The sequence below is a fragment of the Mesoplodon densirostris genome, chromosome 3 (assembly GCF_025265405.1).
Source record: "Mesoplodon densirostris isolate mMesDen1 chromosome 3, mMesDen1 primary haplotype, whole genome shotgun sequence".
NCBI lineage: Eukaryota > Metazoa > Chordata > Mammalia > Artiodactyla > Ziphiidae > Mesoplodon > Mesoplodon densirostris.
The window spans coordinates 179963743-179985852 of NC_082663.1; positions in this window are offsets into that span (position 1 = coordinate 179963743).

Consider the following 22110-nt stretch of genomic DNA (forward strand, 5'->3'; position numbering starts at 1 on the left):
CAGGCTGCCACCTGTAAAAAAGAGGATGTGTCACCCATACCTTCCGCTGGAATTTCTCTCCGGACAGAGGTGAGGAAGGAAAAAAGCAGTGGGGGCCGGGACAGGAGGGGTATCTCAGGCAGGGCAATAGAAAGCTTCCAGAAGAGCGCCCGGGGCCAGGAGCATCCTGGCTGGCCTGCAGGCACCAAGTTGGCCTGCGTGCTGTCGCTGGTGTGGCTCCAGGGCCCTTCCTCTAGGCTTTCAAGCCCTTGTACATATTCAGGTGTTTTACCTGGGAAGGGTGGGAACAGTTCAGCAGCAGCTGGCCTGGGGCTCAGCTCACGTTTACTCACAGATGCCTCAGCACGGTCCCCCAGCTTTGCAATGAGGACGCTCCTTGCATGGGGGGTGGGTTGCTGGCTGTATGGGAGGTGATTCCCCACCTCTGACCAATTTCAGAATTGTTTACCACTGGAGCAAGTGCCCTGATAGGGTTTCCCTCTGTATAACTGCTGGGTTCAGGTTTTTTTTTCTTTTATGGTTCGAGTTAGATTTGATTCCTCTTTTATGTATTTATAGATATCAGCATGGAAATAATTCATTCCTATAAATACATCTGTGTGAAGGGAATAACTTTTTTTCTGTTTTATTTTAAAATTTTATTTTTTTAAATTTTGAAATTTAATTGTATTTATTTTTTTATACAGCAGGTTATTATTAGTTATGTATTTTATGCATATACATGTATACAGGTCAATCCCAATCTCCCAACTCATCCCACCACCACCACCCCATGGCTTCCCACACTTGGTGTCCATACGTTTGTTCTCTACCTCTGTGTCTCTATTTCTTCCCTGCAAACGAGTTCATCTGTACCATTTTTTAGGTTCCACATATATGCATTAATATACAATATTTGTTTTCCTCTTTCTGACTGACTTCATTCTGTATGACAGTCTCTAGATCCATCGATGTCTCTACAAATGACCCAGTTTCATTCCTTTTTATGGCTGAGTAATATTGCATTTTATATATGTACCACATCTTTATCCATTCATCTGTCTGTGGGCATTTAGGTTGCTTGCATTACCTGGCTATTGTAAATAGTGCTGCAATGAACATTGTGGTGAATGTGCCTTTTTGATTTATGGTTTTCTCTGGGTATATGCCCAGAAGTGGGATTGCTGGATCAGATGGTAATTCTATTTCTAGTTTTTTTAAGGAAACTCCATAGTGTTCTCCATAGTGACTGTATCAATTTACATCCCCACCAATAGTGGAAGAGGGCTCCTTTTGTCCACACCCTCCCCAGAATTTGATGTTTGTAGATTTTCTGAGGATGCCGATTCTAACAGGTGTGAGGTGATACCTCATTGTAGTTTTGATTTGCATTTCTCTAATACTTAGTGCTGTTGAGCAGCTTTTCATGTGCGTCTTGGCCATCTCTGTGTCTTCTTTGAAGAAACGTCTCTTTAGATCTTCTGCCCATTTTTGTATTGGGTTGTTTGTTTTTTTAATATTAAGCTGCATGAGCTGTTTATATATATATTGGAGATTAAACCTTTGTCCATTGATTCGTTTGCAACGATGTTCGCCCATTCTGAGGGATGCCTTTTTCCATTCCCGTTTTTTTAACAAAAAAGGAAAGAAAGAAAAAGAAGCAGAACACTAATGTGGGTAAAATATGCCTTTTGAAATGGTCGTTTTGAAATATGGACGTCCTTTGAAATTTTTGGTCGATATGTGACCCCAGGATTTGTTTTCAGGGCAGGTGTCATTTACAGGCCTGCAATGATTTTGAATATCAACTGACCATTAGCGCTGGGATTAAAGCTGCTGTTGCGTGAAACGGCCACAAGGTGGCAGCAGTTCTCCCTTACCTAATCTGGTTACTACAGCCACAGAGCCTCAATGGAGGTCGTGTTCTAGATTGGAATTTAGAATGGAATGTGCCAGGAGAAAGCCCCTCAAGTTTGTCTCACTACTTCTTGTTCGTGTTTTTAATTTTTTTTTTATTTTCTATTACAGCAAGTTTGATTACAATGTTTGGCTTGTTGTAGGTGTGGAAGATGTGGTTCTTTTACACATATACAGATGTCTGTTCTTCCTGGGATCCTTTTCCCATGTACGTTAGGACAGAATGTTGAGTAGTCTTCTCTTGGTATTCCGTAGGTCTTTGGTGATTATATATGTCACCTGTGTTTGATTATGTCTGTTAACCCCGATATCGTAATGAAACCAATCCTCACACCTTTCCATTGGTGAACCATAAGTTTGTTTAATGAATCTGTGATTGCCCTTCTCCGTGGAAATATCTGCCCTGGTATCCATTTTTAGGTAACACCTATAAGTGATATGATACGATATGTGTCTTTCACTTTCTGACTTACTCCAAGTCACGTGATTACCTCTAGACTCATCTACGGGGCTGCAAATGGCATTGTGTCCTTTTTTTCCTTGGCTTCTATTCTGCCTTAGCGAGGTCCATTTTCAACAATGTGATTCCCTGAGGGTTGTGGATTAGCTGACCTGGGCAGCCTTACCCTGCCAGCCGGCCCTCCCCAGGTGTGCCTGGTTGAGGTCAATATAAACAGCACTCCAGGCAGCAATAGCCCCTGAAGTTGTGCCTGACTCCATATTCTCTGCCCCGTCAGCAGTCTCGGGGCTGTGCTGGTGGGAGGGAGTGAGGGGCCAAGGCTTTGTTGGTGGCCCGGTGTGAGTGGGGCTCTGCTGGCCTTTCTGCAGGAGTTGCCAGTCTGCCACCTGTAAAGAAGAGGATGTGTCACCCATACGTTCCGCTGGAATTTCTCTCCGGACAGAGGTGAGGAAGGAAAAAAGCAGTGGGGGCCGGGACAGGACGGGTATCTCAGGCAGGGCAATAGAAAGCTTCCAGAAGAGCGCCCGGGGCCAGGACCATCCTGGCTGGCCTGCAGGCACCAAGTTGGCCTGCGTGCTGTCGCTGGTGTGGCTCCAGGGCCCTTCCTCTAGGCTTTCAAGCCCTTGTACATATTCAGGTGTTTTACCTGGGAAGGGTGGGAACAGTTCAGCAGCAGCTGGCCTGGGGCTCAGCTCACGTTTACTCACAGATGCCTCAGCACGGTCCCCCAGCTTTGCAATGAGGACGCTCCTTGCATGGGGGGTGGGTTGCTGGCTGTATGGGAGGTGATTCCCCACCTCTGACCAATTTCAGAATTGTTTACCACTGGAGCAAGTGCCCTGATAGGGTTTCCCTCTGTATAACTGGTGGGTTCAGGTTTTTTTTTCTTTTATGGTTCGAGTTAGATTTGATTCCTCTTTTATGTATTTATAGATATCAGCATGGAAATAATTCATTCCTATAAATACATCTGTGTGAAGGGAATAACTTTTTTTCTGTTTTATTTTAAAATTTTATTTTTTAAAATTTTGAAATTTAATTGTATTTATTTTTTTATACAGCAGGTTATTATTAGTTATGTATTTTATGCATATACATGTATACAGGTCAATCCCAATCTCCCAACTCATCCCACCACCAGCACCCCATGGCTTCCCACACTTGGTGTCCATACGTTTGTTCTCTACCTCTGTGTCTCTATTTCTTCCCTGCAAACCAGTTCATCTGTACCATTTTTTAGGTTCCACATATATGCATTAATATACAATATTTGTTTTCCTCTTTCTGACTGACTTCATTCTGTATGACAGTCTCTAGATCCATCGATGTCTCTACAAATGACCCAGTTTCATTCCTTTTTATGGCTGAGTAATATTGCATTTGATATATGTACCACATCTTTATCCATTCATCTGTCTGTGGGCATTTAGGTTGCTTGCATTACCTGGCTATTGTAAATAGTGCTGCAATGAACATTGTTGTGAATGTGCCTTTTTGATTTATGGTTTTCTCTGGGTATATGCCCAGAAGTGGGATTGCTGGATCAGATGGTAATTCTATTTCTAGTTTTTTTAAGGAAACTCCATACTGTTCTCCATAGTGACTGTATCAATTTACATCCCCACCAATAGTGGAAGAGGGCTCCTTTTGTCCACACCCTCCCCAGAATTTGTTGTTTGTAGATTTTCTGATGATGCCGATTCTAACAGGTGTGAGGTGATACCTCATTGTAGTTTTGATTTGCATTTCTCTAATACTTAGTGCTGTTGAGCAGCTTTTCATGTGCGTCTTGGCCATCTCTGTGTCTTCTTTGAAGAAACGTCTCTTTAGATCTTCTGCCCATTTTTGTATTGGGTTGTTTGTTTTTTTAATATTAAGCTGCATGAGCTGTTTATATATATATTGGAGATTAAATCTTTGTCCATTGATTCGTTTGCAACGATGTTCGCCCATTCTGAGGGATGCCTTTTTCCATTCCCGTTTTTTTAACAAAAAAGGAAAGAAAGAAAAAGTAGCAGAACACTAATGTGGGTAAAATATGCCTTTTGAAATGGTCGTTTTGAAATATGGACGTCCTTTGAATTTTTTGGTCGATATGTGACCCCAGGATTTGTTTTCAGGGCAGGTGTCATTTACAGGCCTGCAATGATTTTGAACATCAACTGACCACTAGCGCTGGGATTAAAGCTGCTGTTGCGTGAAAAGGCCACAAGGTGGCAGCAGTTCTCCCTTACCTAATCTGGTTACTACAGCAACAGAGCCTCAATGGAGGTCGTGTTCTAGATTGGAATTTAGAATGGAATGTGCCAGGAGAAAGCCCCTCAAGTTTGTCTCACTACTTCTTGTTTGTGTTTTTAATTTTTTTTTTTTCTATTACAGCAAGTTTGATTACAATGTTTGGCTTGTTGTAGGTGTGGAAGATGTGGTTCTTTTACACATATACAGATGTCTGTTCTTCCTGGGATCCTTTTCCCATGTACGTTAGGACAGAATGTTGAGTAGTCTTCTCTTGGTATTCCGTAGGTCTTTGGTGATTATATATGTCACCTGTGTTTGATTATGTCTGTTAACCCCGATATCGTAATGAAACCAATCCTCACACCTTTCCATTGGTGAACCATAAGTGTGTTTAATGAATCTGTGATTGCCCTTCTCCGTGGAAATATCTGCCCTGGTATCCATTTTTAGGTAACACCTATAAGTGATATGATACGATATGTGTCTTTCACTTTCTGACTTACTCCAAGTCACGTGATTACCTCTAGACTCATCTACGGGGCTGCAAATGGCATTGTGCCCTTTTTTTCCTTGGCTTCTATTCTGCCTTAGCGAGGTCCATTTTCAACAATGTGATTCCCTGAGGGTTGTGGATTAGCTGACCTGGGCAGCCTTACCCTGCCGGCCGGCCCTCCCCAGGTGTGCCTGGTTGAGGTCAATAGAAACAGCGCTCCAGGCAGCAATAGCCCCTGAAGTTGTGCCTGACTCCATATTCTCTGCCCCGTCAGCAGTCTCGGGGCTGTGCTGGTGGGAGGGAGTGAGGGGCCAAGGCTTTGTTGGTGGCCCGGTGTGAGTGGGGCTCTGCTGGCCTTTCTGCAGGGGTTGCCAGGCTGCCACCTGTAAAGAAGAGGATGTGTCACCCATACCTTCTGATGGAATTTCTCTCCGGACAGAGGTGAGGAAGGAAAAAAGCAGTGGGGGCCGGGACAGGAGGGGTATCTCAGGCAGGGCAATAGAAAGCTTCCAGAAGAGCGCCCGGGGCCAGGACCATCCTGGCTGGCCTGCAGGCACCAAGTCGGCCTGCGTGCTGTCGCTGGTGTGGCTCCAGGGCCCTTCCTCTAGGCTTTCAAGCCCTTGTACATATTCAGGTGTTTTACCTGGGAAGGGTGGGAACAGTTCAGCAGCAGCTGGCCTGGGGCTCAGCTCACGTTTACTCACAGATGCCTCAGCACGGTCCCCCAGCTTTGCAATGAGGACGCTCCTTGCATGGGGGGTGGGTTGCTGGCTGTATGGGAGGTGATTCCCCACCTCTGACCAATTTCAGAATTGTTTACCGCTGGAGCAAGTGCCCTGATAGGGTTTCCCTCTGTATAACTGGTGGGTTCAGGTTTTTTTTTTCTTTTATGGTTCGAGTTAGATTTGATTCGTCTTTTATGTATTTATAGATATAAGCATGGAAATAATTCATTCCTATAAATACATCTGTGTGAAGGGAATAACTTTTTTCTGTTTTATTTTAAAATTTTATTTTTTTAAATTTCGAAATTTAATTTTATTTATTTTTTTATACAACAGGTTATTATTAGTTATGTATTTTATGCATATACATGTATACAGGTCAATCCCAATCTCCCAACTCATCCCACCACCACCACCCCATGGCTTCCCACACTTGGTGTCCATACGTTTGTTCTCTACCTCTGTGTCTCTATTTCTTCCCTGCAAACCAGTTCATCTGTACCATTTTTTAGGTTCCACATATATGCATTAATATACAATATTTGTTTTCCTCTTTCTGACTGACTTCATTCTGTATGACAGTCTCTAGATCCATCGATGTCTCTACAAATGACCCAGTTTCATTCCTTTTTATGGCTGAGTAATATTGCATTTTATATATGTACCACATCTTTATCCATTCATCTGTCTGTGGGCATTTAGGTTGCTTGCATTACCTGGCTATTGTAAATAGTGCTGCAATGAACATTGTGGTGAATGTGCCTTTTTGATTTATGGTTTTCCCTGGGTATATGCCCAGAAGTGGGATTGCTGGATCAGATGGTAATTCTATTTCTAGTTTTTTTAAGGAAACTCCATACTGTTCTCCATAGTGACTGTATCAATTTACATCCCCACCAATAGTGGAAGAGGGCTCCTTTTGTCCACACCCTCCCCAGAATTTGTTGTTTGTAGATTTTCTGAGGATGCCGATTCTAACAGGTGTGAGGTGATACCTCATTGTAGTTTTGATTTGCATTTCTCTAATACTTAGTGCTGTTGAGCAGCTTTTCATGTGCGTCTTGGCCATCTCTGTGTCTTCTTTGAAGAAACGTCTCTTTAGATCTTCTGCCCATTTTTGTATTGGGTTGTTTGTTTTTTTAATATTAAGCTGCATGAGCTGTTTATATATATATTGGCAATTAAACCTTTGTCCATTGATTCGTTTGCAACGATGTTCGCCCATTCTGAGGGATGCCTTTTTCCATTCCCGTTTTTTAAGAAAAAAGGAAAGAAAGAAAAAGAAGCAGAACACTAATGTGGGTAAAATATGCCTTTTGAAATGGTCGTTTTGAAATATGGACGTCCTTTGAATTTTTTGGTCGATATGTGACCCCAGGATTTGTTTTCAGGGCAGGTGTCATTTACAGGCCTGCAATGATTTTGAATATCAACTGACCATTGGCGCTGGGATTAAAGCTGCTGTTGCGTGAAACGGCCACAAGGTGGCAGCAGTTCTCCCTTACCTAATCTGGTTACTAGAGCAACAGAGCCTCAATGGAGGTCGTGTTCTAGATTGGAATTTAGAATGGAATGTGCCAGGAGAAAGCCCCTCAAGTTTGTCTCACTACTTCTTGTTTGTGTTTTTAATTTTTTTTTTATTTTCTATTACAGCAAGTTTGATTACAATGTTTGGCTTGTTGTAGGTGTGGAAGATGTGGTTCTTTTACACATATACAGATGTCTGTTTTCCTGGGATCCTTTTCCCATGTACGTTAGGACAGAATGTTGAGTAGTCTTCTCTTGGTATTCCGTAGGTCTTTGGTGATTATATATGTCACCTGTGTTTGATTATGTCTGTTAACCACGATATCGTAATGAAACCAATCCTCACACCTTTCCATTGGTGAACCATAAGTTTGTTTAATGAATCTGTGATTGCCCTTCTCCGTGGAAATATCTGCCCTGGTATCCATTTTTAGGTAACACCTATAAGTGATATGATACGATATGTGTCTTTCACTTTCTGACTTACTCCAAGTCACGTGATTACCTCTAGACTCATCTACGGGGCTGCAAATGGCATTGTGTCCTTTTTTTCCTTGGCTTCTATTCTGCCTTAGCGAGGTCCATTTTCAACAAGGTGATTCCCTGAGGGTTGTGGATTAGCTGACCTGGGCAGCCTTACCCTGCCGGCCGGCCCTCCCCAGGTGTGCCTGGTTGAGGTCAATATAAACAGCGCTCCAGGCAGCAATAGCCCCTGAAGTTGTGCCTGACTCCATATTCTCTGCCCCGTCAGCAGTCTCGGGGCTCTGCTGGTGGGAGGGAGTGAGGGGCCAAGGCTTTGTTGGTGGCCCGGTGTGAGTGGGGCTCTGCTGGCCTTTCTGCAGGAGTTGCCAGGCTGCCACCTGTAAAGAAGAGGATGTGTCACCCATACCTTCTGATGGAATTTCTCTCCGGACAGAGGTGAGGAAGGAAAAAAGCAGTGGGGGCCGGGACAGGAGGGGTATCTCAGGCAGGGCAATAGAAAGCTTCCAGAAGAGCGCCTGGGGCCAGGACGATCAGTCTGGCCTGCAGGCACCAAGTCGGCCTGCGTGCTGTCGCTGGTGTGGCTCCAGGGCCCTTCCTCTAGGCTTTCAAGCCCTTGTACATATTCAGGTGTTTTACCTGGGAAGGGTGGGAACAGTTCAGCAGCAGCTGGCCTGGGGCTCAGCTCACGTTTACTCTCAGATGCCTCAGCACGGTCCCCCAGCTTTGCAATGAGGATGCTCCTTGCATGGGGGGTGGGTTGCTGGCTGTATGGGAGGTGATTCCCCACCTCTGACCAATTTCAGAATTGTTTACCGCTGGAGCAAGTGCCCTGATAGGGTTTCCCTCTGTATAACTGGTGGGTTCAGGTTTTTTTTTTCTTTTATTGTTCAAGTTAGATTTGATTCCTCTTTTATGTATTTATAGATATCAGCATGGAAATAATTCATTCCTATAAATACATCTGTGTGAAGGGAATAACTTTTTTCTGTTTTATTTTAAAATTTTATTTTTTTAAATTTTGAAATTTAATTTTATTTATTTTTTTATACAGCAGGTTATTATTAGTTATGTATTTTATGCATATACATGTATACAGGTCAATCCCAATCTCCCAACTCATCCCACCACCACCACCCCATGGCTTCCCACACTTGGTGTCCATACGTTTGTTCTCTACCTCTGTGTCTCTATTTCTTCACTGCAAACCAGTTCATCTGTACCATTTTTTAGGTTCCACATATATGCATTAATATACAATATTTGTTTTCCTCTTTCTGACTGACTTCATTCTGTATGACAGTCTCTAGATCCATCGATGTCTCTACAAATGACCCAGTTTCATTCCTTTTTATGGCTGAGTAATATTGCATTTTATATATGTACCACATCTTTATCCATTCATCTGTCTGTGGGCATTTAGGTTGCTTGCACTACCTGGCTATTGTAAATAGTGCTGCAATGAACATTGTGGTGAATGTGCCTTTTTGATTTATGGTTTTCTCTGGGTATATGCCCAGAAGTGGGATTGCTGGATCAGATGGTAATTCTATTTCTAGTTTTTTTAAGGAAACTCCATACTGTTCTCCATAGTGACTGTATCAATTTACATCCCCACCAATAGTGGAAGAGGGCTCCTTTTGTCCACACCCTCCCCAGAATTTGTTGTTTGTAGATTTTCTGATGATGCCGATTCTAACAGGTGTGAGGTGATACCTCATTGTAGTTTTGATTTGCATTTCTCTAATACTTAGTGCTGTTGAGCAGCTTTTCATGTGCGTCTTGGCCATCTCTGTGTCTTCTTTGAAGAAACGTCTCTTTAGATCTTCTGCCCATTTTTGTATTGGGTTGTTTGTTTTTTTAATATTAAGCTGCATGAGCTGTTTATATATATATTGGAGATTAAACCTTTGTCCATTGATTCGTTTGCAACGATTTTCGCCCATTCTGAGGGATGCCTTTTTCCATTCCCGTTTTTTTAAGAAAAAAGGAAAGAAAGAAAAAGAAGCAGAACACTAATGTGGGTAAAATATGCCTTTTGAAATGGTCGTTTTGAAATATGGACGTCCTTTGAATTTTTTGTTCGATATGTGAACCCAGGATTTGTTTTCAGGGCAGGTGTCATTTACAGGCCTGCAATGATTTTGAATATCAACTGACCATTAGCGCTGGGATTAAAGCTGCTGTTGCGTGAAACGGCCATAAGGTGGCAGCAGTTCTCCCTTACCTAATCTGGTTACTAGAGCAACAGAGCCTCAATGGAGGTCGTGTTCTAGATTGGAATTTAGAATGGAATGTGCCAGGAGAAAGCCCCTCAAGTTTGTCTCACTACTTCTTGTTCGTGTTTTTAATTTTTTTTAATTTTCTATTACAGCAAGTTTGATTACAATGTTTGGCTTGTTGTAGGTGTGGAAGATGTGGTTCTTTTACACATATACAGATGTCTGTTCTTCCTGGGATCCTTTTCCCGTGTACGTTAGGACAGAATGTTGAGTAGTCTTCTCTTGGTATTCCGTAGGTCTTTGGTGATTATATATGTCACCTGTGTTTGATTATGTCTGTTAACCCCGATATCGTAATGAAACCAATCCTCACACCTTTCCATTGGTGAACCATAAGTTTGTTTAATGAATCTGTGATTGCCCTTCTCCGTGGAAATATCTGCCCTGGTATCCATTTTTAGGTAACACCTATAAGTGATATGATACGATATGTGTCTTTCACTTTCTGACTTACTCCAAGTCACGTGATTACCTCTAGACTCATCTACGGGGCTGCAAATGGCATTGTGTCCTTTTTTTCCTTGGCTTCTATTCTGCCTTAGCGGGGTCCATTTTCAACAATGTGATTCCCTGAGGGTTGTGGATTAGCTGACCTGGGCAGCCTTACCCTGCCGGCCGGCCCTCCCCAGGTGTGCCTGTTTGAGGTCAATAGAAACAGCGCTCCAGGCAGCAATAGCCCCTGAAGTTGTGCCTGACTCCATATTCTCTGCCCCGTCAGCAGTCTCGGGGCTGTGCTGGTGGGAGGGAGTGAGGGGCCAAGGCTTTGTTGGTGGCCCGGTGTGAGTGGGGCTCTGCTGGCCTTTCTGCAGGAGTTGCCAGGCTGCCACCTGTAAAAAAGAGGATGTGTCACCCATACCTTCCGCTGGAATTTCTCTCCGGACAGAGGTGAGGAAGGAAAAAAGCAGTGGGGGCCGGGACAGGAGGGGTATCTCAGGCAGGGCAATAGAAAGCTTCCAGAAGAGCGCCCGGGGACAGGACCATCCTGGCTGGCCTGCAGGCACCAAGTTGGCCTGCGTGCTGTCGCTGGTGTGGCTCCAGGGCCCTTCCTCTAGGCTTTCAAGCCCTTGTACATATTCAGGTGTTTTACCTGGGAAGGGTGGGAACAGTTCAGCAGCAGCTGGCCTGGGGCTCAGCTCACGTTTACTCACAGATGCCTCAGCACGGTCCCCCAGCTTTGCAATGAGGACGCTCCTTGCATGGGGGGTGGGTTGCTGGCTGTATGGGAGGTGATTCCCCACCTCTGACCAATTTCAGAATTGTTTACCACTGGAGCAAGTGCCCTGATAGGGTTTCCCTCTGTATAACTGCTGGGTTCAGGTTTTTTTTTCTTTTATGGTTCGAGTTAGATTTGATTCCTCTTTTATGTATTTATAGATATCAGCATGGAAATAATTCATTCCTATAAATACATCTGTGTGAAGGGAATAACTTTTTTTCTGTTTTATTTTAAAATTTTATTTTTTTAAATTTTGAAATTTAATTGTATTTATTTTTTTATACAGCAGGTTATTATTAGTTATGTATTTTATGCATATACATGTATACAGGTCAATCCCAATCTCCCAACTCATCCCACCACCAGCACCCCATGGCTTCCCACACTTGGTGTCCATACGTTTGTTCTCTACCTCTGTGTCTCTATTTCTTCCCTGCAAACGAGTTCATCTGTACCATTTTTTAGGTTCCACATATATGCATTAATATACAATATTTGTTTTCCTCTTTCTGACTGACTTCATTCTGTATGACAGTCTCTAGATCCATCGATGTCTCTACAAATGACCCAGTTTCATTCCTTTTTATGGCTGAGTAATATTGCATTTTATATATGTACCACATCTTTATCCATTCATCTGTCTGTGGGCATTTAGGTTGCTTGCATTACCTGGCTATTGTAAATAGTGCTGCAATGAACATTGTGGTGAATGTGCCTTTTTGATTTATGGTTTTCTCTGGGTATATGCCCAGAAGTGGGATTGCTGGATCAGATGGTAATTCTATTTCTAGTTTTTTTAAGGAAACTCCATAGTGTTCTCCATAGTGACTGTATCAATTTACATCCCCACCAATAGTGGAAGAGGGCTCCTTTTGTCCACACCCTCCCCAGAATTTGATGTTTGTAGATTTTCTGAGGATGCCGATTCTAACAGGTGTGAGGTGATACCTCATTGTAGTTTTGATTTGCATTTCTCTAATACTTAGTGCTGTTGAGCAGCTTTTCATGTGCGTCTTGGCCATCTCTGTGTCTTCTTTGAAGAAACGTCTCTTTAGATCTTCTGCCCATTTTTGTATTGGGTTGTTTGTTTTTTTAATATTAAGCTGCATGAGCTGTTTATATATATATTGGAGATTAAACCTTTGTCCATTGATTCGTTTGCAACGATGTTCGCCCATTCTGAGGGATGCCTTTTTCCATTCCCGTTTTTTTAACAAAAAAGGAAAGAAAGAAAAAGAAGCAGAACACTAATGTGGGTAAAATATGCCTTTTGAAATGGTCGTTTTGAAATATGGACGTCCTTTGAAATTTTTGGTCGATATGTGACCCCAGGATTTGTTTTCAGGGCAGGTGTCATTTACAGGCCTGCAATGATTTTGAATATCAACTGACCATTAGCGCTGGGATTAAAGCTGCTGTTGCGTGAAACGGCCACAAGGTGGCAGCAGTTCTCCCTTACCTAATCTGGTTACTACAGCCACAGAGCCTCAATGGAGGTCGTGTTCTAGATTGGAATTTAGAATGGAATGTGCCAGGAGAAAGCCCCTCAAGTTTGTCTCACTACTTCTTGTTCGTGTTTTTAATTTTTTTTTATTTTCTATTACAGCAAGTTTGATTACAATGTTTGGCTTGTTGTAGGTGTGGAAGATGTGGTTCTTTTACACATATACAGATGTCTGTTCTTTCTGGGATCCTTTTCCCATGTACGTTAGGACAGAATGTTGAGTAGTCTTCTCTTGGTATTCCGTAGGTCTTTGGTGATTATATATGTCACCTGTGTTTGATTATGTCTGTTAACCCCGATATCGTAATGAAACCAATCCTCACACCTTTCCATTGGTGAACCATAAGTTTGTTTAATGAATCTGTGATTGCCCTTCTCCGTGGAAATATCTGCCCTGGTATCCATTTTTAGGTAACACCTATAAGTGATATGATACGATATGTGTCTTTCACTTTCTGACTTACTCCAAGTCACGTGATTACCTCTAGACTCATCTACGGGGCTGCAAATGGCATTGTGTCCTTTTTTTCCTTGGCTTCTATTCTGCCTTAGCGAGGTCCATTTTCAACAATGTGATTCCCTGAGGGTTGTGGATTAGCTGACCTGGGCAGCCTTACCCTGCCAGCCGGCCCTCCCCAGGTGTGCCTGGTTGAGGTCAATATAAACAGCACTCCAGGCAGCAATAGCCCCTGAAGTTGTGCCTGACTCCATATTCTCTGCCCCGTCAGCAGTCTCGGGGCTGTGCTGGTGGGAGGGAGTGAGGGGCCAAGGCTTTGTTGGTGGCCCGGTGTGAGTGGGGCTCTGCTGGCCTTTCTGCAGGAGTTGCCAGTCTGCCACCTGTAAAGAAGAGGATGTGTCACCCATACGTTCCGCTGGAATTTCTCTCCGGACAGAGGTGAGGAAGGAAAAAAGCAGTGGGGGCCGGGACAGGACGGGTATCTCAGGCAGGGCAATAGAAAGCTTCCAGAAGAGCGCCCGGGGCCAGGACCATCCTGGCTGGCCTGCAGGCACCAAGTTGGCCTGCGTGCTGTCGCTGGTGTGGCTCCAGGGCCCTTCCTCTAGGCTTTCAAGCCCTTGTACATATTCAGGTGTTTTACCTGGGAAGGGTGGGAACAGTTCAGCAGCAGCTGGCCTGGGGCTCAGCTCACGTTTACTCACAGATGCCTCAGCACGGTCCCCCAGCTTTGCATTGAGGACGCTCCTTGCATGGGGTGTGGGTTGCTGGCTGTATGGGAGGTGACTCCCCACCTCTGACCAATTTCAGAATTGTTTACTGCTGGAGCAAGTGCCCTGCTAGGGTTTCCCTCTGTATAACTGGTGGGTTCAGGATTTTTTTTTCTTTTATGGTTCAAGTTAGATTTGATTCCTCTTTTATGTATTTATAGATATCAGCATGGAAATAATTCATTCCTATAAATACATCTGTGTGAAGGGAATAACTTTTTTTCTGTTTTATTTTAAAATTTTATTTTTTAAAATTTTGAAATTTAATTGTATTTATTTTTTTATACAGCAGGTTATTATTAGTTATGTATTTTATGCATATACATGTATACAGGTCAATCCCAATCTCCCAACTCATCCCACCACCAGCACCCCATGGCTTCCCACACTTGGTGTCCATACGTTTGTTCTCTACCTCTGTGTCTCTATTTCTTCCCTGCAAACCAGTTCATCTGTACCATTTTTTAGGTTCCACATATATGCATTAATATACAATATTTGTTTTCCTCTTTCTGAGTGACTTCATTCTGTATGACAGTCTCTAGATCCATCGATGTCTCTACAAATGACCCAGTTTCATTCCTTTTTATGGCTGAGTAATATTGCATTTGATATATGTACCACATCTTTATCCATTCATCTGTCTGTGGGCATTTAGGTTGCTTGCATTACCTGGCTATTGTAAATAGTGCTGCAATGAACATTGTTGTGAATGTGCCTTTTTGATTTATGGTTTTCTCTGGGTATATGCCCAGAAGTGGGATTGCTGGATCAGATGGTAATTCTATTTCTAGTTTTTTTAAGGAAACTCCATACTGTTCTCCATAGTGACTGTATCAATTTACATCCCCACCAATAGTGGAAGAGGGCTCCTTTTGTCCACACCCTCCCCAGAATTTGTTGTTTGTAGATTTTCTGATGATGCCGATTCTAACAGGTGTGAGGTGATACCTCATTGTAGTTTTGATTTGCATTTCTCTAATACTTAGTGCTGTTGAGCAGCTTTTCATGTGCGTCTTGGCCATCTCTGTGTCTTCTTTGAAGAAACGTCTCTTTAGATCTTCTGCCCATTTTTGTATTGGGTTGTTTGTTTTTTTAATATTAAGCTGCATGAGCTGTTTATATATATATTGGAGATTAAATCTTTGTCCATTGATTCGTTTGCAACGATGTTCGCCCATTCTGAGGGATGCCTTTTTCCATTCCCGTTTTTTTAACAAAAAAGGAAAGAAAGAAAAAGTAGCAGAACACTAATGTGGGTAAAATATGCCTTTTGAAATGGTCGTTTTGAAATATGGACGTCCTTTGAATTTTTTGGTCGATATGTGACCCCAGGATTTGTTTTCAGGGCAGGTGTCATTTACAGGCCTGCAATGATTTTGAACATCAACTGACCACTAGCGCTGGGATTAAAGCTGCTGTTGCGTGAAACGGCCACAAGGTGGCAGCAGTTCTCCCTTACCTAATCTGGTTACTACAGCAACAGAGCCTCAATGGAGGTCGTGTTCTAGATTGGAATTTAGAATGGAATGTGCCAGGAGAAAGCCCCTCAAGTTTGTCTCACTACTTCTTGTTTGTGTTTTTAATTTTTTTTTTTTTCTATTACAGCAAGTTTGATTACAATGTTTGGCTTGTTGTAGGTGTGGAAGATGTGGTTCTTTTACACATATACAGATGTCTGTTCTTCCTGGGATCCTTTTCCCATGTACGTTAGGACAGAATGTTGAGTAGTCTTCTCTTGGTATTCCGTAGGTCTTTGGTGATTATATATGTCACCTGTGTTTGATTATGTCTGTTAACCCCGATATCGTAATGAAACCAATCCTCACACCTTTCCATTGGTGAACCATAAGTGTGTTTAATGAATCTGTGATTGCCCTTCTCCGTGGAAATATCTGCCCTGGTATCCATTTTTAGGTAACACCTATAAGTGATATGATACGATATGTGTCTTTCACTTTCTGACTTACTCCAAGTCACGTGATTACCTCTAGACTCATCTACGGGGCTGCAAATGGCATTGTGTCCTTTTTTTCCTTGGCTTCTATTCTGCCTTAGCGAGGTCCATTTTCAACAATGTGATTCCCTGAGGGTTGTGGATTAGCTGACCTGGGCAGCCTTACCCTGCCGGCCGGCCCTCCCCAGGTGTGCCTGGTTGAGGTCAATATAAACAGCGCTCCAGGCAGCAATAGCCCCTGAAGTTGTGCCTGACTCCATATTCTCTGCCCCGTCAGCAGTCTCGGGGCTGTGCTGGTGGGAGGGAGTGAGGGGCCAAGGCTTTGTTGGTGGCCCGGTGTGAGTGGGGCTCTGCTGGCCTTTCTGCAGGAGTTGCCAGGCTGCCACCTGTAAAGAAGAGGATGTGTCACCCATACCTTCCGCTGGAATTTCTCTCCAGACAGAGGTGAGGAAGGAAAAAAGCAGTGGGGGCCGGGACAGGAGGGGTATCTCAGGCAGGGCAATAGAAAGCTTCCAGAAGAGCGCCCGGGGCCAGGAGCATCCTGGCTGGCCTGCAGGCACCAAGTTGGCCTGCGTGCTGTCGCTGGTGTGGCTCCAGGGCCCTTCCTCTAGGCTTTCAAGCCCTTGTACATATTCAGGTGTTTTACCTGGGAAGGGTGGGAACAGTTCAGCAGCAGCTGGCCTGGGGCTCAGCTCACGTTTACTCACAGATGCCTCAGCACGGTCCCCCAGCTTTGCAATGAGGACGCTCCTTGCATGGGGGGGTGGGTTGCTGGCTGTATGGGAGGTGATTCCCCACCTCTGACCAATTTCAGAATTGTTTACCACTGGAGCAAGTGCCCTGATAGGGTTTCCCTCTGTATAACTGGTGGGTTCAGGTTTTTTTTTCTTTTATGGTTCGAGTTAGATTTGATTCCTCTTTTATGTATTTATAGATATCAGCATGGAAATAATTCATTCCTATAAATACATCTGTGTGAAGGGAATAACTTTTTTCTGTTTTATTTTAAAATTTTATTTTTTTAAATTTTGAAATTTAATTTTATTTATTTTTTTATACAGCAGGTTATTATTAGTTATGTATTTTATGCATATACATGTATACAGGTCAATCCCAATCTCCCAACTCATCCCACCACCACCACCCCATGGCTTCCCACACTTGGTGTCCATACGTTTGTTCTCTACCTCTGTGTCTCTATTTCTTCCCTGCAAACCAGTTCATCTGTACCATTTTTTAGGTTCCACATATATGCATTAATATACAATATTTGTTTTCCTCTTTCTGACTGACTTCATTCTGTATGACAGTCTCTAGATCCATCGATGTCTCTACAAATGACCCAGTTTCATTCCTTTTTATGGCTGAGTAATATTGCATTTATATATGTACCACATCTTTATCCATTCATCTGTCTGTGGGCATTTAGGTTGCTTGCATTACCTGGCTATTGTAAATAGTGCTGCAATGAACATTGTGGTGAATGTGCCTTTTTGATTTATGGTTTTCTCTGGGTATATGCCCAGAAGTGGGATTGCTGGATCAGATGGTAATTCTATTTCTAGTTTTTTTAAGGAAACTCCATACTGTTCTCCATAGTGACTGTATCAATTTACATCCCCACCAATAGTGGAAGAGGGCTCCTTTTGTCCACACCCTCCCCAGAATTTGTTGTTTGTAGATTTTCTGATGATGCCGATTCTAACAGGTGTGAGGTGATACCTCATTGTAGTTTTGATTTGCATTTCTCTAATACTTAGTGCTGTTGAGCAGCTTTTCATGTGCGTCTTGGCCATCTCTGTGTCTTCTTTGAAGAAACGTCTCTTTAGATCTTCTGCCCATTTTTGTATTGGGTTGTTTGTTTTTTTAATATTAAGCTGCATGAGCTGTTTATATATATATTGGAGATTAAACCTTTGTCCATTGATTCGTTTGCAACGATGTTCGCCCATTCTGAGGGATGCCTTTTTCCATTCCCGTTTTTTAACAAAAAAGGAAAGAAAGAAAAAGAAGCAGAACACTAATGTGGGTAAAATATGCCTTTTGAAATGGTCGTTTTGAAATATGGACGTCCTTTGAATTTTTTGGTCGATATGTGACCCCAGGATTTGTTTTCAGGGCAGGTGTCATTTACAGGCCTGCAATGATTTTGAATATCAACTGACCATTGGCGCTGGGATTAAAGCTGCTGTTGCGTGAAACGGCCACAAGGTGGCAGCAGTTCTCCCTTACCTAATCTGGTTACTAGAGCAACAGAGCCTCAATGGAGGTCGTGTTCTAGATTGGAATTTAGAATGGAATGTGCCAGGAGAAAGCCCCTCAAGTTTGTCTCACTACTTCTTGTTCGTGTTTTTAATTTTTTTTATTTTCTATTACAGCAAGTTTGATTACAATGTTTGGCTTGTTGTAGGTGTGGAAGATGTGGTTCTTTTACACATATACAGATGTCTGTTCTTCCTGGGATCCTTTTCCCATGTACGTTAGGACAGAATGTTGAGTCGTCTTCTCTTGGTATTCCGTAGGTATTTGGTGATTATATATGTCACCTGTGTTTGATTATGTCTGTTAACCCCGATATCGTAATGAAACCAATCCTCACACCTTTCCATTGGTGAACCATAAGTTTGTTTAATGAATCTGTGATTGCCCTTCTCCGTGGAAATATCTGCCCTGGTATCCATTTTTAGGTAACACCTATAAGTGATATGATACGATATGTGTCTTTCACTTTCTGACTTACTCCAAGTCACGTGATTACCTCTAGACTCATCTACGGGGCTGCAAATGGCATTGTGTCCTTTTTTGCCTTGGCTTCTATTCTGCCTTAGCGAGGTCCATTTTCAACAATGTGATTCCCTGAGGGTTGTGGATTAGCTGACCTGGGCAGCCTTACCCTGCCGGCCGGCCCTCCCCAGGTGTGCCTGGTTGAGGTCAATATAAACAGCGCTCCAGGCAGCAATAGCCCCTGAAGTTGTGCCTGACTCCATATTCTCTGCCCCGTCAGCAGTCTCGGGGCTGTGCTGGTGGGAGGGAGTGAGGGGCCAAGGCTTTGTTGGTGGCCCGGTGTGAGTGGGGCTCTGCTGGCCTTTCTGCAGGAGTTGCCAGGCTGCCACCTGTAAAGAAGAGGATGTGTCACCCATACCTTCTGATGGAATTTCTCTCCGGAGAGAGGTGAGGAAGGAAAAAAGCAGTGGGGGCCGGGACAGGAGGGGTATCTCAGGCAGGGCAATAGAAAGCTTCCAGAAGAGCGCCTGGGGCCAGGACGATCAGGCTGGCCTGCAGGCACCAAGTCGGCCTGCGTGCTGTCACTGGTGTGGCTCCAGGGACCTTCCTCTAGGCTTTCAAGCCCTTGTACATATTCAGGTGTTTTACCTGGGAAGGGTGGGAACAGTTCAGCAGCAGCTGGCCTGGGGCTCAGCTCACGTTTACTCACAGATGCCTCAGCACGGTCCCCCAGCTTTGCAATGAGGACGCTCCTTGCATGGGGGGTGGGTTGCTGGCTGTATGGGAGGTGATTCCCCACCTGTGACCAATTTCAGAATTGTTTACCGCTGGAGCAAGTGCCCTGATAGGGTTTCCCTCTGTAGAACTGGTGGGTTCAGGTTTTTTTTTCTTTTATGGTTCAAGTTAGATTTGATTCCTCTTTTATGTATTTATAGATATCAGCATGGAAATAATTCATTCCTATAAATACATCTGTGTGAAGGGAATAACTTTTTTCTGTTTTATTTTAAAATTTTATTTTTTTTAAATTTTGAAATTTAATTTTATTTATTTTTTTATACAGCAGGTTATTATTAGTTATGTATTTTATGCATATACATGTATACAGGTCAATCCCAATCTCCCAACTCATCCCACCACCAGCACCCCATGGCTTCCCACACTTGGTGTCCATACGTTTGTTCTCTACCTCTGTGTCTCTATTTCTTCCCTGCAAACCAGTTCATCTGTACCATTTTTTAGGTTCCACATATATGCATTAATATACAATATTTGTTTTCCTCTTTCTGACTGACTTCATTCTGTATGACAGTCTCTAGATCCATCGATGTCTCTACAAATGACCCAGTTTCATTCCTTTTTATGGCTGAGTAATATTGCATTTGATATATGTACCACATCTTTATCCATTCATCTGTCTGTGGGCATTTAGGTTGCTTGCATTACCTGGCTATTGTAAATAGTGCTGCAATGAACATTGTTGTGAATGTGCCTTTTTGATTTATGGTTTTCTCTGGGTATATGCCCAGAAGTGGGATTGCTGGATCAGATGGTAATTCTATTTCTAGTTTTTTTAAGGAAACTCCATACTGTTCTCCATAGTGACTGTATCAATTTACATCCCCACCAATAGTGGAAGAGGGCTCCTTTTGTCCACACCCTCCCCAGAATTTGTTGTTTGTAGATTTTCTGATGATGCCGATTCTAACAGGTGTGAGGTGATACCTCATTGTAGTTTTGATTTGCATTTCTCTAATACTTAGTGCTGTTGAGCAGCTTTTCATGTGCGTCTTGGCCATCTCTGTGTCTTCTTTGAAGAAACGTCTCTTTAGATCTTCTGCCCATTTTTGTATTGGGTTGTTTGTTTTTTTAATATTAAGCTGCATGAGCTGTTTATATATATATTGGAGATTAAATCTTTGTCCATTGATTCGTTTGCAACGATGTTCGCCCATTCTGAGGGATGCCTTTTTCCATTCCCGTTTTTTTAACAAAAAAGGAAAGAAAGAAAAAGTAGCAGAACACTAATGTGGGTAAAATATGCCTTTTGAAATGGTCGTTTTGAAATATGGACGTCCTTTGAATTTTTTGGTCGATATGTGACCCCAGGATTTGTTTTCAGGGCAGGTGTCATTTACAGGCCTGCAATGATTTTGAACATCAACTGACCACTAGCGCTGGGATTAAAGCTGCTGTTGCGTGAAACGGCCACAAGGTGGCAGCAGTTCTCCCTTACCTAATCTGGTTACTACAGCAACAGAGCCTCAATGGAGGTCGTGTTCTAGATTGGAATTTAGAATGGAATGTGCCAGGAGAAAGCCCCTCAAGTTTGTCTCACTACTTCTTGTTTGTGTTTTTAATTTTTTTTTTTTTTCTATTACAGCAAGTTTGATTACAATGTTTGGCTTGTTGTAGGTGTGGAAGATGTGGTTCTTTTACACATATACAGATGTCTGTTCTTCCTGGCATCCTTTTCCCATGTACGTTAGGACAGAATGTTGAGTAGTCTTCTCTTGGTATTCCGTAGGTCTTTGGTGATTATATATGTCACCTGTGTTTGATTATGTCTGTTAACCCCGATATCGTAATGAAACCAATCCTCACACCTTTCCATTGGTGAACCATAAGTGTGTTTAATGAATCTGTGATTGCCCTTCTCCGTGGAAATATCTGCCCTGGTATCCATTTTTAGGTAACACCTATAAGTGATATGATACGATATGTGTCTTTCACTTTCTGACTTACTCCAAGTCACGTGATTACCTCTAGACTCATCTACGGGGCTGCAAATGGCATTGTGCCCTTTTTTTCCTTGGCTTCTATTCTGCCTTAGCGAGGTCCATTTTCAACAATGTGATTCCCTGAGGGTTGTGGATTAGCTGACCTGGGCAGCCTTACCCTGCCGGCCGGCCCTCCCCAGGTGTGCCTGGTTGAGGTCAATATAAACAGCGCTCCAGGCAGCAATAGCCCCTGAAGTTGTGCCTGACTCCATATTCTCTGCCCCGTCAGCAGTCTCGGGGCTGTGCTGGTGGGAGGGAGTGAGGGGCCAAGGCTTTGTTGGTGGCCCGGTGTGAGTGGGGCTCTGCTGGCCTTTCTGCAGGGGTTGCCAGGCTGCCACCTGTAAAGAAGAGGATGTGTCACCCATACCTTCTGATGGAATTTCTCTCCGGACAGAGGTGAGGAAGGAAAAAAGCAGTGGGGGCCGGGACAGGAGGGGTATCTCAGGCAGGGCAATAGAAAGCTTCCAGAAGAGCGCCCGGGGCCAGGACCATCCTGGCTGGCCTGCAGGCACCAAGTCGGCCTGCGTGCTGTCGCTGGTGTGGCTCCAGGGCCCTTCCTCTAGGCTTTCAAGCCCTTGTACATATTCAGGTGTTTTACCTGGGA